At 34.4% G+C, this 11,391-nt stretch overlaps 1 protein-coding gene across 6 annotated transcripts in view; it reads left to right on the forward strand.

Moving 5' to 3' along the window:
- The window catches only part of AKAP6 (A-kinase anchoring protein 6), a 500,699-nt gene extending 494,404 nt beyond the window's left edge, over nt 1-6,295 (forward strand). For all 6 annotated transcript variants that reach the window (XM_058738770.1, XM_058738775.1, XM_058738772.1 and 3 more), the window contains one exon: nt 1,467-6,295. The gene's annotated coding sequence lies outside the window, so the exon portion shown is untranslated. The remainder of the gene's footprint in view (nt 1-1,466) is intronic.
- The last annotated feature ends 5,096 nt before the right edge of the window (nt 6,296-11,391 follow it).

Consider the following 11,391-nt stretch of genomic DNA (forward strand, 5'->3'; position numbering starts at 1 on the left):
GTGTCTCCCTCTGTCTCTGTCCTTCCCCTGCTCATGGTCTGTCTCTGACTGAAAAATAAATTAAAAAAAAAATTTTAAATATAAAATTTAAAAATTAAAAAAAATTATCCAGCCCTTCTGAGTAACTAGCCCTACCATGCTAAATAATGAAGATTTTATTTGGCATCACCTATCACACACGAGCACACACACACACACACACACTCCAGATCTGTGCTTCAATCAATTTTGCCTGTCCCTCTCCAAGTGAGCCAAGTTGAAAGAATTGATTATCCATAGAGAATTTAAATACCAGCATTTAGTAAGGCCAGCTTTGCCTCACCTAAGGAGTCCTTACTCAATGTCCAGATTTCCAATGAGTCATGTCCTCAGCATGTGAACAATGCACCATGATCTTTCTTGAGTTACTGAAGCATTTTACTGTACCAAATTTTGTCCCATCTGTTCCTGTCTATCTATCTCTCCATGTTCTTGAGAACCTGCCTTTTCTCCCCAGCTTCCTGTGGCTTCAGCCCAAACCACATTTGCTAGTTTTTCTGGCTTTTAAACGGGTTACAAGATTATACAGAGAGAGAAAGATGGAGAATGATAATATTTAGTTCTAGAAAGATAGTAAAGCAAACTGACATCAGACATTAGAACTCCTTTTAAACCCAGACAAGCAAAAGCCTGCTTTGTTTGAGAGCTGGTCAGCAGACTTAAAAAAACTAAATCTTGTACTGCCTGTACCTGGAATTCAGTTGTTCCTCACATCCGACTTGTTGCTTTCAGCCAATTAGAAATAGGCAGAACTGACTGAGTTTGGAACGAATTTGTATCTGAGCTATCAAGATGTACAGATATAATTGAGTCATTCTTATTTGCACAGTGCATCTGTACCTTAAATGAAATGCATTCGTATTTGACCTAGAAGCCCAAGTTACCTGCTTTTACAGACAAGGGGCTGAAACATTTGGGAGTATAACGATGTTATGAATATTCTACCACTATGTAATAGCCGAATTGTTCAGTTTTGCTGTCACACATACAGTCGCTGAAGTAAAGGTTAAACCACCTGAGGGTCCAGGTTCCCAGTCGGTGAATCACTGTTGATATTTTGCTGCCTCACTTGGCACCAGCAGCTTCACATTTTCATAGTGATTTGAAGCTATCTTGAGTGTTTGAAACCAAGTTCACAAGCAGAAGAGCAGATTATATCCAGGGAAAAGGTCAAACTTGATGATTTTTCTTGTTTTATTCAAAACCATGTCACTTTAAAAAAAATCAATGTGTTTTTCAATGGATTCTGAAACACTGTTGTCAGTAATACGAATCTTGGGCTATTAAAATTACTATGTTTTATGTATCTTCTTATTTCAGAATATCAGCAGGTAGTTCCAAAATGGCAGCATTCCTCAAAGGGCTGGTTTTGCAAATGAAACAGACACTTCTGATACCTTTTCTTGTCACTTTCTTGTTTCTTGTAGATAAGCCTGGCTGTAACTCGGGGGTGGCCTCGTAGTCCCACCCTGGGCTGGTCTGTGGTTCCATCACGTCACTGCCATTTGTTACATTGACCTCTCCCAAGATGAAACTTCCCTCCGAATGCGATTTGTCCACATGAGCCTTGTGATCTGGATTGTGCACTGGTTTTCTTTAGGTGATTGTCTTTGAAGTTCGGCAAAGCTGCTTGTTCTCCCATGGATTCCTCTCCCAAGCTACCTCTACCAACCCCGCCTCTCCAGCGAGACTTTTCTGTTTGCCTCCTCCCTCCCCATCTTCTCTTTAAAGTTCTGAGGTCCACCAAATTGATGGTCCATTAAATTCACCTGTCTGGAATGACCCCCTCCCCCCCTCCCTGCCGGTACTTGACCAATTTCATGTTTCGATCTGGATTTTTTTAAATGGTATGATGCCTATGTTTATTGAAAGAGATTTACCTAAAAGGCCAACATTTGATTTGATTGCAGCATACAGAAGAAACACTGGTCCTTCTTTCAAAATTAAGCAACTTATAAAAGCGCCGTTTTATTTATTTCATTTTAAAAATAATTATCTATGCAGCACTTCAAGAAACAACTATATGGTGTTGTATATTATAAACTGGTGACATTCTACTATTAAATTATGTACAACATTTTCGTTTTTTATGCTTCTTGAGGTGGTAATGAGAAAAAAGTTTTTTAAAAAAGTGTGCCTTGCTGTATTTCTTATACCATTTATTAAAAAGCTGCTTTCACGGTAAAATTATGTTGGTTTGAAAGGAGGAAATAGCAAGGTTAAGATGTGTGAATAATTTCTGTATATATGTATAACCAAGTACAAACATTGATGTATAATGACAGTATAAAATGCTTTCATGTTTATGATGTCTAGTGATGTGGAAAATATAAGCCTTAAACCATTAGATTGCATGGTAATTAAAATTGGCATAATAAACATAGTTCATTGGGGGAAAAGGAAAATCAGTGATCTCTTCTACCTGTGTTCTTTACCAAATTATTACATCTGGTTCTGGAAAAACTAGAATATGTAGTAGCTTCCAAAATATCCATATCGCATAAGAGGCTTAAAATTAAACTACATGTGAAGCCTTTACAATTTTCAAAATCTTTCTGATCACTGCACAGATCTTGGAACACAAATGATTAAATGCCAGGTCCCCTAAACCAAGAAAAACTTATCTTAGATTTTTTTATTTCTACTTATCATTAATGGTTTAATATTGGATTTCAGAATACCTAGTATGTCTCATATTTATTCTATGTAATTCTTTTGAATGGGTTTGATAGAAAGATGGTAGAAAAGTCTAGAAAATTTGACTATTTTGATTTAGAATATAGATTTCAGGTGTATTTATTTTGTGCAAAAAGAAATCAGCTGAAAAATATTCCATTTGGTCTTTACTGCTCTTGTTAAATGCAGTTTTTAATTTATATCCTAACACCTACTAAAGTGCCTGATACACAGTAGGTATTCAGTAAACATTTACTGAATTGAAGTATTGAATTAGGCAATATGTATGACATGTACCTTTTCATTTTGAGAGACCTACACTATAACATATAAACAACTAGAAAAATGTGTAATGCAATCATTCACTCAACCAATAGTTAATTAACACCTTTTATCTGCAAGGACTATTGTAGATGTGGGGAATGCAACGATGAACAAAGGTCCTGGCCTTCGGAGGTTTACCTACACTGTGGACAGAGTGAACACCCAAATGAGATGCAGTGGTTGTCCTGCAGGCAAGGATCAGAGCAAAGTGGTAAAAGAGGCACAAACAAGTAGCAAAGAGGGACAAGAGGGAAGAAAGGGGCTAGAAGGGAACCGAAAGTTAGACCATAGAAAAGGAGTGAAGTTTTCTTGCAGAGGTGGTGAGAAAACAGGTAGCCTGGGAGACCTAATGAGGGGTCTTTTAAAAAGTTAAGTTGGAGCTTTTGTATGTAATACGGTAGGTAGTAAGACTTTGTGGAGTCTTTCTTTTGCACCTGATTTTATTTATCATTAGAACATTAGTACAACACCAAGAACATTTTTAAAATACTAGTCTATGATTTTCCCATTTTAATAACAATTTGAATTGTTATGTCCCTTCTAATCTTTTCCATACGTATTTCTAAATTGATTAATCATTCTAGGCTTTTGCATAGGTAGTAATTATTCAAAAGAAGTTTTAGGCAGATATCTAATAGCGGTGGGCAAGATGATGACAGGGGAAAGAGATTAGAGATAAATGTCTCATTAGGAGGCAGCTGTAGAAAACAAGGGATGCTTGAAGTAACAGAGTAGGCAGGGATAGTGACCGGAAATGCAGAGAAAGAAGAAATCCTAGAGTCTTGAACTACCTAAGAGCATTCGGGATCCCTGTTGAGGTATTGAACTATTTTATATATTGAGACAACCTAAATTTTCCTTGGGTGATGCCAAGGGCCACATCTATTGGTAAAACCTTCAAAGAACAAACTGACCATTATGTTCTATTTATCTGTTATATATGCTCGTTTAAGACCATGAGGTATTAAAAATATTCGTTTACTAATTATCTACTTAATTTTAACACTGAATTTGTAAGATGACTTTTACTGAACAGTACTTTTTCTGGTTGGAAGAGACGGAATCACCTCAACCTCTTGCTGTGTGTAGGCACGACTTCCCCAGTTATCCTTGAAAATGGTCACACCAAATCTGCCACACCTTCCAGTGACAGTGGTCCATGATTTGTTAAGGCAAGCTGTCCCATGATTGGGAGTGTCTCTTTGTTGGAAAGTTCTTTCTTAGGTGGCTAAAAGCTGCATAGGGCGCCTTTCCCCCTGCCTTTCATTATTGCTCACGATTCTAGCTCAACCCTGAGGAGCCGCTCAGAGTGTTTGTACCCCTTCTTTCTCATGGCAACCTTGAAGATAACTGAGGTCAGTTACTCGTCTTCTCCCAGCTGCTAATGATTTCTGTTCTTCATTCCCTCAACTGCCTTTCATATGCCATGATTTTCAGATCCATTTCAACCTGAATGAATGTTAGCAGACAGAATCCTTGAAACTGAGGAACTGTCATCATCATACATGTAGAAAAATATCTGAACATTTAAGTGGTTTTCTCTAAAAGTATATTCAAGATATATGTTTATTCTATTATTGTAAATTTCAATAAATAAATAAATAAATAATCCATTACATCCTTTAGTGGACCAGTCTAGTGCCGGAGTCCTCTTGAATCTTTTCCTTACATCAAATCCAGACCTAATCTGTTTCCATATTAAGCAGGGTCCTCCACCCCCCATTTATTTATTCATTTATTCAGTCATTCAACAAACATTCATTGAGTGGCTACTTGTGTGAGGCACTGTGTTTGGCATTAGAGATACAAAGGCAACTAAAACATGGTCTCTGCCTACAAAGGGTTTATAGTTTTCCTTGTGAAAGTGCCTTTCATATCCTTGAATAGAATGATCTCTCCAAATTAAATGATGACCCATTTATTCTGTTTTCTATCTAGTTTCTCTACATTTTCGAAAACATAGTTAGCAAAAATAGTATGCAGAATTATCTGGATCTGACTACTAGAAGAAGTGAAATGTTCTTTTGTATTTTAAATTTTTAATTACAGAAAAAAAATTTCAGATTTCTGGTCACTGAATAAATATTCATCTTACACAACAACAGAACAATCTAAATTCAGGGCTTTTGCGAATCTGAGTTTAATTATTTTGCTGTGTTTGGTTCATCCAGTTTAGGTTTTACCCATGCTAAAATTCCTGGGAACAAATTAGATACAAATATCAAAACATACTGAAATAATCCAGCTATTTCTTACAAGTCAAATTATTTTAATTTCCAAATGAGTTTAGTATTTTTTAGAATTTTGATGAATGTATTTCAAATTTTCTAACTTGAACCAATTAAACTTACAACTGTGTTTTTATATACTTTTTTCAATTTTTATTTTGAATAATTTCAGACCTATTTAAAAGTTGAATTAACAGTACAATATTTGCATGCTCATCACTCAGATTCATGTATTGTTAACATCTTACCACCTTTGCTTTTTCTCTCTCTTTATACACATACATTTTTTTGTGTGATTGAACCATTTGAAATTAAATTGCAGATCCTAACACTTCATCTGTAAATGCTTCAACATAATCATCTAAGAACAAAAATATTATTCTACAAGTCCACAATACCATCATAACACCCAAGGAATGTAACATTGATATAGTAATATCTGATAATCTATATCAAATCTATATTCAGATTTCTCCAAATGCCCTAAAAATGTCCATTTATAGTTGTTTTTGTTTTAATCCCAGATCCAAACAAAGCTCATGCATTGCTTTCATGTTTTCATGCCTTTTTCACTTTGAACAGTTTCCCTGTGCTTTTATTCTTTCCTTCTTTGGTCTTTCATAGCTGACATATCTGAAGAGTCCTGGCCACTTTAATAGAATGACCCACAATCTGGATGTGTCCAGTTGTTTCTTCATTATTGAACTCAGGGTAAACGTGTTTGTCAAGTATAGTATATTGTTCAGTACCTACTCTTTAATGAGGAATGAATGAGTCACTGACATTTTTGATGTGTCTTGAAGTTCACAAATTACTCTTACAGCTCATGCTTTATTAGTTTAGGGTAGGGGTCAGAAAACTACAGGGTGGGCTAAATCTGGCATACTGCCTGTTATTGTTTGGCCTATGAGCTAAGAATGGTTTTTACTTTTTAAATTGTTGAAAAAAATCAGAAAAGTATTTCATGACATGTGAAAATTATTTGAAATTCAAATTTCGGTGTCCATGAATAAAGTTTTATTGGAACACAGCCACACACATTTGTTTACATATTGTCTATGGCTGCTTTTGCACTATAACTGCAGAGTTGAGTAGTTGTGACAGAGACCATATGGCATTCAAAGCCCAAAATATTTATGATTTGATCAATTACAGAAAAAGCTTTCCCATTTCTGGTCTACGGTATTCTAAATTCTGACACCATTTTCTTACAGGCAGATAGATTTCCAATTGCGACATCAATGTAACATATTAGCACCTAGTTATTTTTTGCTTTTTAGATTTTGTTGAGGCCTCCATTTTAGTTTCATATTACCTTTAGTAACATAAAGTGTGCCTTGTTTCATAAATTTAAGATTGTTCCACAACCACAGTTGGTTTAAGGATTTAAATTTAGTTCACTTATTATAGCCTGGCTTTGACTGATTTAGAGGGTTAGTCAATTACAGACTAAGTCATTAGTTCAGTCAGAACCAACAGGAAAATTGACATAACCTAAACTCACTTCAATTCACTGATAGACTGGAATCCTTTCTCTAAATGTTTTTCTAAAGCATTTTTTTTTTCTAAAGCATTTTAAAATCCAGGCCATTTCAGAATCAGTTTTTCAAACTTATTTTTCATCCCAAACAAAGGTAAAAACATAATCAGTGATTGTTTCAGATACACTTTGATTTCCCATGTACTGATCATTATTAACAATCTGAATTCGCCAACGAAATAAGTATTCACCACAGACCCACTGTGGCCATAGGTGGGCCTTCTTATTGAATAGAAGATGTCTGAAAGGTACAAGTTAATTTACCTTTGCGAGCCCTACCACCTCCCACTGCCACATGCTTTTGGAGGGGTCACTCAAGGAAGGCTTTTAACTACTTCCTCCTCCTTAAAAAGCAACCACATACATTTTATATAGCAATGGCCGCTAAATATGAGACTTGCCATGTACTTGCATTTGCAGAGTAAAATAATGCAGTGATGTGTGCAAGTCAGGCCCACAGTAGTATGGTTTCTTGTAGCAAAGGCATTTTGGCCAATGCCTTCAGACCATCTGATCCTTTATTGATGGGCCCTTACCAATGCAGAAAATATTCAATGTTACTTGCACTTGTGTTTTGAAGTATAACAAGGCCTTGCATGAAGCAACTTGTATCATTCTCTTTTCTGTTGTAACACACAAAACTAGAAGATGTTCACATGTGTGAGACCCTTCCAGGCTTTTACCAAGCATTAATAAGCAATTTCCAGTAAGGAAAGACCCTCCGCCCATCTCCCACTCATAAAGGGGATCATAATACAGCTGAATGGAGTGACATTACTCTATACATAACTTTGAAGCAAAGCTAATTCATACTTAAAAATTATTTTTAAATATTGATACCTTATTATTGGTTACAATTTCCTTATGACATCATGTTTAAGAATCACTGATACTGAGGCTTGTACTCTCCTGGTTGAAAAGAAGTGCCTCAAAACCTGGGAAAGGACTTCCAAAGAACAAGAGAAACAACCCCCCTGTGCATGGATGGACAGCCCTGGATACTCCACAACAGTGAAAAACTCAAACTCTCTGGTGAGTATGTTCTTTAAAAAAGTGAATTTAAGGGAAGCAAATGTAAAATGCAACAAAATTTGGCTCCAATTTACATTGGAAAAAAATGGCCAATGCTCATTAGTTAGCTCAGGTAACTTCACGTATGGTTAACTACAGAGGCATAAGATAGGGAACATTAAGATCTTCCAGAGTACACAAAACCTTTTGTGCGTCTACCACGTAAACTGCCCTGTTCGTCAACATTATAGACTGTGACGTTGCTCTTTCTCCCTTCTACATTTATTTTATGTGGGAAGTTTGGAATAAGATTACCATATGTATAATTTGGTGTTTTTTTCCACACCATCAAGACATATAATAATGGATTTTGTCAATTTAATAAAAATTAATAAATACATGATTTCATAAGTAACAATACTAAAATCATTAAAATATTTCTTTGTGCTTACACTTATCCTGCCATTAAAAACACATGCTAACTCCCTATAAACAAATGGGCCATTACAGGCATAAAACAAACATTATTCAGCAAAATTTATTCAAAGGCTAACATGACAGAAGGTATTAGGATCATAAAAACGCATAAGATCCTCTTTAAATCCCAATATTCCCTAACCACTGGTTTATAAAAAAATACTTTAAGGTTTATAGAATTAGTCTGGTTCTATTAGTTGATCAAGTTACTTACACTGTCAGCAATTCAAAACAAATAATTCCTTTTGTGTGTATTTGCTTGCTTGCAAATATGTTTCATTTATTTTAAAGTGTCTTTTTATATAGAAATCGAAGTTGCTGAAAATTTATCTTGTCATTAAAATGGTGTGAAAATCAAATCAGTCTTCATATAGGTTCTCTTATCCCTGATGATCTCAAATGACTAATGATGCTTACAACAAGGTTTTATAAAACGAAAGCTTCTTAACTTTTCAAGAAGCAGTTCTTTTTTTTTTTTTTTAATGTTGATTTATTTTTGAGTCAGAGAAGGAGGGAGAGAGAGTGGCAGTAGGGGGGGTGGGGGGGTGGGGACAGAGGATCCGAAGCAGGCTCTGCACTGACAGCAGAGAGCCGATGTGGGGCGCAAATTCACAAGCCATGAGATCATGACCTGAATGGACATCAAGGGTCTCATGCTTAGCCAACTGAGCCACCAAGGTGCCCCCAGGAAACAGTTCTTTTTTACATGAACACCCATTTTGCCTCTCTTCTAAATACTTTTATAAATGTTCTAAGTTCAGGGTGGTCCTGTTACCAATGATGTCTTTCCCTACACACTATATGTAAAAACATTTTTTAGAAAGTAAAATTACTAATTATTTAAAGGCAAAGAGACATTTTCCATAGGAATGAAATAATACTCAATAGGTATATTATTTTTAAAAAAGAAAACAGATTCTGATTTAGAATGATTGTAAATCAGAGTATTGTTACTTAGAACCTAAGGGTCTAATTATTTAAGTCATCTGTGGCTTAGTGGCAACTCGAACATTTTCAAACAAATGTATTCTTTGATGATTCAGCATCACCATATTGATTACCAATTATTGTTTGGCATAGCAAATGATTAAGTTATGGGAAATCACTCTATGTCAATAAACATACTCTGGATATTATTTTTTAAATCAATCTAAATAATAATAAAATAACTCATTATCACCCAAGTGCTTCCTATGCACCAGGCACTATGCTAATTGGTGATAGCCATTTTACAATAAAGGAACTGTGGACTAAAAGAGGTTGGCTACTTATTATTTGCCTCCTTTTCATTAAAGAAGAGTATGGAGGGAAAAAGACTGTTTTAGAAATTTTCCATCTGGATAAATAAGGAGTTATTTTACAGAGTTCACTTAACATTCATACACACGTTGCTAAATTTCCTGTTTGTATTACTTATTGAACATAAAATTCATGCCAAGCCTAAAGAAAAGATTTTCACTTAAAAAAATTTTTATGAAAATTCTATAGGAAGAAATGATAGCTAAATTAGCACTTGAAAAAGGCCAAAGAAAATTATATATTGTGTATAATTATGCCTCATTATGACCTCTGCACATTTTCCAGAAAAGTTAGGCATTAAAACACACACACAACAGGAACACCTTAAAGGTCAGAGCCTGATGAAAGAAAAGCGCAATAGTTAATCATGAAGGATGAGATTAATGTTCTAGCAGGAACACACATTTTTATCATTACATTTTGCTTGATAAATACTTTAAAATGTGTAATTTCCCTTCTATGTGTATTTTTTCATATCAGAAAGTGGTATTGAAGAGAGAGTTCTATAAAATATAATTTAAAATTTAATTTAATGAAATGAAAATTGGGCTTTGTCATGATTCCTAGCATTCTTTATATGATTTTTCTTCACATGGGTCTTTTTTCCCCAAAGATATTCTAGTTTTAAGAGTAAATAATGAAGTCTCACTTTCCAAAAAATTCATCTCAAAATTTCTCTTTTATCTTCAAGAGATATTCTCTAAGATAGAAGAATTCCTGAATCATATTTATTGTATTTCACCCTGGCAACACACCAAACTATAAACATTTAAAATAACAAATTCAATGTTTCTTTTATTTTTTATAATAGAATAGCTAGATTTTACAAATTAGTGTGAAAATAAGAGGGTCCACTTTAACCAGGTTTGCCTATTGTTAATATCCTACCCCATGTACTTCATCATTTCCTTTTTTATTTTTTTTTATTTTTGAAGTATAATTAACATCAAATGTTATATTAGTTTCAGGTACATAACATATTGATTTGGCAATTCTATGGATTACTCAGTGCTCACCATGATAAGTATAGTCACCATCTGTCACCATACAACATTATTACAATATTATTCACTATATTCCCTATACTATAAATTTCATTTTCATGACTTATTTATTTTATAACTGGAAGTTTGTGCCTCTTAATCCCCTTTATCTATTTTACCTATCCCCCATTCTCTTACCCTCTGGCAACCACCTGTTTGTGTTCTGTATTTAAGAGTCTTGGGTTTTTATGTTTGTTCATTTTGTTTACATTCCACATATAAGTGAAATAATATGGTATTTGTCTTTCTCTGACTTATTTCACTTAGCTTAATTCCCTGTAGGTCCATTCATGTTGTCACAAATCTCATTCTTTTTTAAGGCCAAATAATATTCCATTGTATGTATATACCACATCTTCCTTATCCGTTCATTTATCAATGGACACTTGGGTTGCTTCCATATTTAGCTATTGTAAATAATGCTGCAGTAAACATAGGAATGCATGTATCTTTTTTAATTAGTATTTGTGTTTTCTCTGGGTAAATTCTCAGTCATAATATTTCTGCTTTATCATTTTCTATCTCTCCATCCATATAGTTGTTTTCTGAACCATTTGAAGATAAGTAACATACATCATGGCCTTTTATCTCTAAATATTTCATTGTATTTTTCTTAATAGTGACATAGGTATATTCTCTTATATAACCATAGTACAGTTATCAACTTCAAAAGTTTATATTGATACGATAGATTTATCTAATCTACTTTTCACATTCTAATGTTGTCAGTTTCCTTAATAATATCACTCATAGC

Source organism: Neofelis nebulosa, chromosome 7 (assembly GCF_028018385.1).
Source record: "Neofelis nebulosa isolate mNeoNeb1 chromosome 7, mNeoNeb1.pri, whole genome shotgun sequence".
NCBI classification, from domain to species: Eukaryota; Metazoa; Chordata; class Mammalia; order Carnivora; family Felidae; genus Neofelis; species Neofelis nebulosa.